At 41.3% G+C, this 6,597-nt stretch overlaps 1 long non-coding RNA gene across 1 annotated transcript; it reads right to left on the bottom strand.

Moving 5' to 3' along the window:
• Window positions 1-4,236: 4,236 nt before the first annotated feature.
• Window positions 4,237-4,618, bottom strand: LOC132463920 (uncharacterized). The gene is made up of 2 exons (XR_009527142.1): window positions 4,498-4,618; window positions 4,237-4,382 (listed from the first exon to the last, which is right to left on the bottom strand). It is a non-coding gene; the product is annotated as an uncharacterized LOC132463920 (long non-coding RNA).
• Between the last annotated feature and the right edge of the window lie 1,979 nt (window positions 4,619-6,597).

The raw sequence follows: 6,597 nt of genomic DNA on the forward strand, positions 1-6,597 counted from the left end.
TTTTGCGAATTGATTTGTGAGTTTGCTTTACCAATGATGTAAGTAATATTGAGAATAGATTGTCTTCATATTAAAAAAAAAAAAAAACGAAACTAACGTTTGCAAACTTTTCCTTTTAATACCCCAGGGGAATACATGAACGCCTCGACATTTTTTGATTGGTAGTGATTTTCACCTCTTGAAATTGATTTATTTTAATTTTGAAAGAAACAACACATGGAAGCAATGGAGAACGCCATCTCTCGTTCGGTTGTTTAGAACTGAAAATCCGGTTGCCAGGACAACGTAACGTTTTCACTTTAGTACTCTATTTGAGTGGAACAACTTAGCATATAGCCATATAGCCTATATAGGGTTAGCCTAATTGAACTAGTTTAAAAAGAGAAAACATTTTGACTAAAAGTAATGACTAAAAGTTGACTAAAATGTAAGGACTTTTCGTCGACTAAAACTAGACTAAAACTACAAAGGAAAACAATGACTAAAATGTGACTAAATATACTAAGCATTTTCGTCAAAAGACTAAGACTAAGACTAAATCTAAAATAGCTGACAAAATTAACACTGGTTTGATCAAACCATTTTGTTGTGAGCCCTTTAAAAATTGTTTTCTCGACCGTTTTGTTGTGAGCCCTGTATGTTTCTAGCTTGCTTGGTTGCAACTAGGGCTGTCAACGAATATTCGTTCGAAATGTATCCAAAAACGCGAATTCGAACGTGAAAATTAATATTCGAATGTGAAAAAACACTCCCGCGGTACAAGCGCCTCTATCTGCTTTGTGAATGAGCCTCTGTCTGTTCGCGATGTCCCTCATAATATTCGAATTCGAAAACACTCCCGCGGTACAAGTGTAACAGACTAGTATTGTGAAGAGCGAATGTATTTTATCCCCTCGGGGTTTCCGTACTTGGATATAGGTATTCCAGCTCTCACGCTGTGACTGGGTGACTTCTGATATGTACTAAGTAAACAAGACTATTTTCCCTTCCACGCTTGTGTCATTCTTGTCATATAAATATCTAAGTGCCAACACTCGGTTACACAAGCGCCTATCTGCTTTGTGAGTGAGCCTCTGTCTGTTCGCGATGTCCCTCGTTTTAAAGTAAGGAAATGCCCAGCAGGAAGCCGCCGCCCACCAGCACTCTCAACGAGACGTGTATATATATATATATATATATATATCCCACTAATTTGAACCATGGTTTTGTCGCATTATTGACATATTGACGGCAACTGCGTAAAATAGGCAACCAGATATTCGAATAGTTCGAATTCGTGATTTTTTTCCAAACGAACATTCGAATGTCATTTTTGAGCAATTTTGACAGCCCTAGTTGCAACCATATGAACACCTTTGTTTCCATTGGTGTTTTGCTGTACGTCCGTCTCGTCCCCCTGATACAGACTGAATCCCCGAATCCAGGTTCTTGTTTATTTAGATTATTATGTTGGCCAACACTCTCACACTGATTGTTCTGTTCAACCTAAGATAAAATAATTATAATCTAGGATATAAATTCTCCCCGTCAACTATATAAAAAGATGGCTTTATGTTTATTGCAATATAAATACACCATTTTAAAAATGTATAACCTTGCCTACACTTCATGAACATTTACTTCGGACATGGCTCCACGCATTCGCCGGCTTCATTGAAAACAAATGCACATGGCTCGCGTAGAAGTGCATGGGGAAGGGTCGTCAACGAGTTGTTACGACAGTGTTATAAAATATCTACTCCGAAGCTGTAGGGGGCGCTGTGTAGAGAAATGTGCGTGCCAAAACCAAGAAAACAGCGAAGAAATTCCCGAAGTTGCATAGTGGGCCTTTAAATCAATGAGCTTGGTGTTTTGCTTTCAAAAATAGGTTATAGAAGAAGTCTAAACTGCACAAAATAAAAACATCCAAGCTGCCTTTTAAGGATACCTTGGAATATCTGTCTATTTTTTAACCATCGGACCCTAGTTTACGACAAAAACAACACAATGGACGGCAGCTCCTTTGCCGCGTGGTTTTTAGAACCATGTAAGGATTAGAGGGGGCGGTCGATAGCAACCACCATAGCAACCATGACGGTCAAGTGACTGGATGCAGCCCCGTTGAAAAAAATTGAATACCACTCTACACACTCAGGAGATTAATGATATTTAAATTATTATGAACATGAAGTCTTTATTTGCATGGGTTTACATTTCGTTCTATGTAGCATGGAAAAATCGGAGAAACACTCCCATTCAGAATGCATTGGTTTACATTTCGTTCTTTGGAGCACAGATATTTTTATTTATTTATTTATTTTCAGTTTTTGAGGAGGTGCTTCAAAGATGCAAATTTTTCTGCAATAATCCAAAATCCAATGGAAAAACCCGTTGGCGACGCTCACTTCCGGGTTGGCCAACATACGTCAGCCCTCCACCACGCTATACTGTAAAAACACATGTTCAAGTTGAATGATAATGCATGAATTTATTCTTTATCCTGCCATAGAATTTATTTAAGGGGGGGGGGGGGGGCATACAAGTCTTTTGGCCATAGTGGATCCAGATCTGTTCCGGCGCATTTCAGCACCCCGGGCAACAGCGCAGGGTTGCCAGGTCCTGCAAAAAACGTCCTGCCCATATACCGTTCAAAATCCACCCAAAATGTCCTAGAAGCAGCCCAAATAAAAAGGATATTCCACCTTGGCCAACGTTTTGAAAGTAATAATAATTGAGGGAATATATGCAGCGAAATGCATTGTGTGTGTGGTGTGTGTGTGTGTGTGTGTGTGTGTGTGTGTGTGTGTGTGTGTGTGTGTGTGTGTGTGTGTGTGTGTGTGTGTGTGTGTGTGTGTGTGTGTGTGTGTGTGTGTGTGTGTAATCCAGTGTTCACGAAAACGTACACTGTCAACGTATGCTTTTGGCGACTGGGTTGGCTCTCAGATATACGTGTTTCTAACAAGATGATATCATTAAAAGTTAGGCTACATAAAGTAACGGTTTAATAACACAAACGCAGGAAACACGTGAGCTGCTAGTTTAGTGAAAGCAGCGTCCCTAGCAACCTGACGTCGTTGAAACATGCGAGCGAGCCGATAAAATCTTCCTAATAACTATAAAACTAAAGATCAGACGTAATCACTGACTAAAGATTATGCAAGTAAAAAGTATATTTCTCGCTAGAAATGTTATTAGAAACAAGTTCAACGGTGATTCGGTCCTAAAATAGGCCTATTGCATTTCCCATTCGATTAATAAAGAAAACCAATCCCGAGCCCGTGCACGTTCTGTCCGAGCCCGGCCCGCCCCGACAGATTAACTGTAGGCTAATTATGAGCCCGAGCCCGATTTCAACCCAACATTTTTTTTAATACATATGTAACTTTGTTCACATTTAGTCTACTCTGCTAAATATATATGTAAGGGATAATGCATAGAACGCCGGTCATTATCGGGAAATTAAGCCCCACCAGGGCGAAGAGTACACCGACGCGCAGCGAAGATGTCTTGCTTCGCCCTGAAGGGTCTTATTTTCGATATTGACCGGCGACGTTCTATACATTAGCCCGCTTATTACACGGCTACTGCCAAAACGAAAAAATAACTTCACATGCTGTGTCTTTTTTACAATTTATTCATTACCAGCATTCGTAGTGTTGATCAGCAGAGGGGTTGACAAGTCACCGGACCCATGCAAGTGAACGGAGCGTTCCACGGCATTGAGAAGACCCGTGTATTAAAGACCTATAATATTTCTGTTTATGGCATAGATTTCTCCTCAGATTAGGCTAATAAACCAATGATAAAATAAAAATAAAAACGCTCGATCAAAGGCCCGGCCCGAGGATAGTGGTGGGAAATATCGGCCCGACCCGGCCCGCGGGTCGGTTCGGGTCGGGCTCGGGCTCGGGCAGAGAATCTAAACACTGACTGGAACTACTTAGCAGGTGTCTGTAGGTCTATATCAGAATGCAGCCAATCAGAATACGAGTATTCCCCCAGACTGTGGTATAAACAATATTATTCACGAGTTATAATCAACCCCTACACATCAATATTAACCCATTATTATACGGTATGACTTCTAGATGTCACGTCCGCTCGCGACACTGGACTTGCGAGGCATCGACGCGGACTTCCATTCACATAGCCAAAAACAAGACAATAGATCTATGGCTAGATCAAAACATCAAGACATACAATTCTAAAAAGAACAGATGAAGCAGCTACCCTTTTTTCCTTCGCGGTTTGCCTGAGCAGCGCACCTTCATTTAATATATCCGTGAATTGTCACAAATTCTCAGAATCAAAGGTGAAAGTAGAAACAGGTGGCCTAAAGCTGTCATATTGTTCACAGACAAGTTTAAGTAGAAACAGGTGGCCAAAAGCTGTCATATTGTTATCTGTTATCACAGACAATTTTTAACAATAAATGTTCTGTACGGAGCTCCTTATGGGACATTAGGGAGAACGCTCCCGGACAGAACCTTAGTTTGGAAGTCGTGCTAGTGACACGACAAATACTCCCAATTGAAATACATGGGTTTGAAATTTGTGCTTTAAAACACGAAAATTTTGAAAATACGTGTCCCTGATCACATTTCAATAGATTAAATAACGTGACAGTGTCACGTATTTTCGTGAGACCGGGTTGGATATAACATGCGGCATCGCCTTAGGGGAAACAAAGCCCAAGCCAACGGGAGAATATGCAGCCGATTAATAAAGTAACAAGACTATTCCGACGAACTGCACCGCTCCGTAACAGCGATCAACCCAAATAGTCGGTTATAAATAATACAAATGTGAGTAATCCGTCTCCTCACTATCGAACCATCTCCTGATGGTCAAACACAAATAAACCGCTGTAATACGTCTCCATACGGTACAAACATTAGGCCTAGACAGGGCTCCAGACTAACATTTTGCATTGGTTGCACTGGTGCGCCTAACTTATTTTTTTTAGGTGCACCAGCAGAAAATGTAGGTGCACCCAAATTTTTCATTGCGTCGCCTTTAACGCCAAAAGGTCATCTTTTTATAGCTTTCCATAACTTTCATATAATGTGAATGATTTTTTAACAACAATAAGGTGTAAAGAAATACTTAATTTTAAGCCTAATTATATTTATAAAGAAAAATAAACTGTTTAAAGTGCTGAAATTGAACATTTAAAACATTAACTTAAAACATTAACAAACTAAAACATCAAGCAAAATAAAAAATATCCAAATAAAAGTGCTAGTGCTTGAATGAACAGTCAAACTTAAACATTTCAAGCAAAATAAAACATTTGAAGTGCTTGTGCTTGTGCTTAAATGAACGGTCAAACTTAAACATTTCAAGTAAAATAAAAGATTTCAAAATAAAAAGTGCTAAAGTCTTCCAAGGTCTTATAGCAGGTCTCCTCTTGCTGGCACATGCCCCTCAGATGGCCAACACCTGTAATTTGGCCTTCTTGCCTTTTGGCCTTGGCTGAACCAGTTTGCCACACTCTCCCTAGCATCAAAATCCTCCAAACTGGGCCCCTCCACACTGATTCTGATGAGGTCTTCCACTGTGTCTGTGTGGAGTGATGCCCTTGCATCTTATTTAATTATCTTCTGTGAAGAGAATCCTCTCTCACAAACCGCAGATGACACTGGGAGGACCAGCAGAATGTGGACAAGGTGAAGTATGTTCTTGTAGTCTGAACAGTATGGCTCTCTGGTTAACATCAGCTCCCAGAGGCTGAGGTAGGTCTTGTCCTTGAACATCCTGGCAATTAACAGCTTCAGGCCAACAAACTCTTCTTTTGCCAACTCAGTGTTAACACCATTTATTGTGAGGACAGGGGAGAAGTGATCCAAGAGAAATGCTAGATCATCAGCACCATAGTCCACTAACTCCCCTTGGTCTTCTGGCCAGCTATCATGATAGAAGATGTTGAAGCATTTGACAGCCTTAGTTGTGGCAGATTGGGTAGCATCCTCTCCTAGGAGGCTACAGAATCTTGCTTTCAAGTGTTTGACAATAGATTTGATTGTTGCCTCCATTGCTCTGTGTAGTTTAGTGATAGCACCACCATCCTCTGCCAGCTTAGAGACTTCCCCGTTGAGTGTAACTGTCTGGAATTTGTAGAGTGGCACTTCACCCTGCCTCCTCCTCTGCAGCCTAAGGTCAGCCATGAACTGTGACAGTCTGCCCCCAGGCTTAGGTCTTGCAGCCATCACCTCTGTCTGTGGTCACCAGCAGATTTTCAAGAGCACAAACTGCCTGAGGTAGGACGGTCTCATTTCTCTGAAGTAGGAGACTAAAGTTGGTTATTCCAGCAAAAACATCAACCAGAAAGTGACAAAAAGCCACAAAAGTGGCATCTTCCATTGATTTCTTGACCTTTCTGGCTCGTCCTGCAATATCTGCATTGGCAGAGGACCCTGCCAAATGGTCCATATGACAGTAGACTGCAGTGAACTGGCCATGGCCATTCTGTCCGGGCCTGAGGAATGTCTTCAGGGCCCTGGAGACATGTGGAAGCCATCGTGTTGCTTTAACCCCACCGGGGACTAGGACATTCACTTCCAGGTCTGCTCCAATGGCCTTCAGCTCCCTCATTGATTTTGGACTAAAATGGTACGT

Source organism: Gadus macrocephalus, chromosome 9, assembly GCF_031168955.1.
Source record: "Gadus macrocephalus chromosome 9, ASM3116895v1".
NCBI lineage: Eukaryota > Metazoa > Chordata > Actinopteri > Gadiformes > Gadidae > Gadus > Gadus macrocephalus.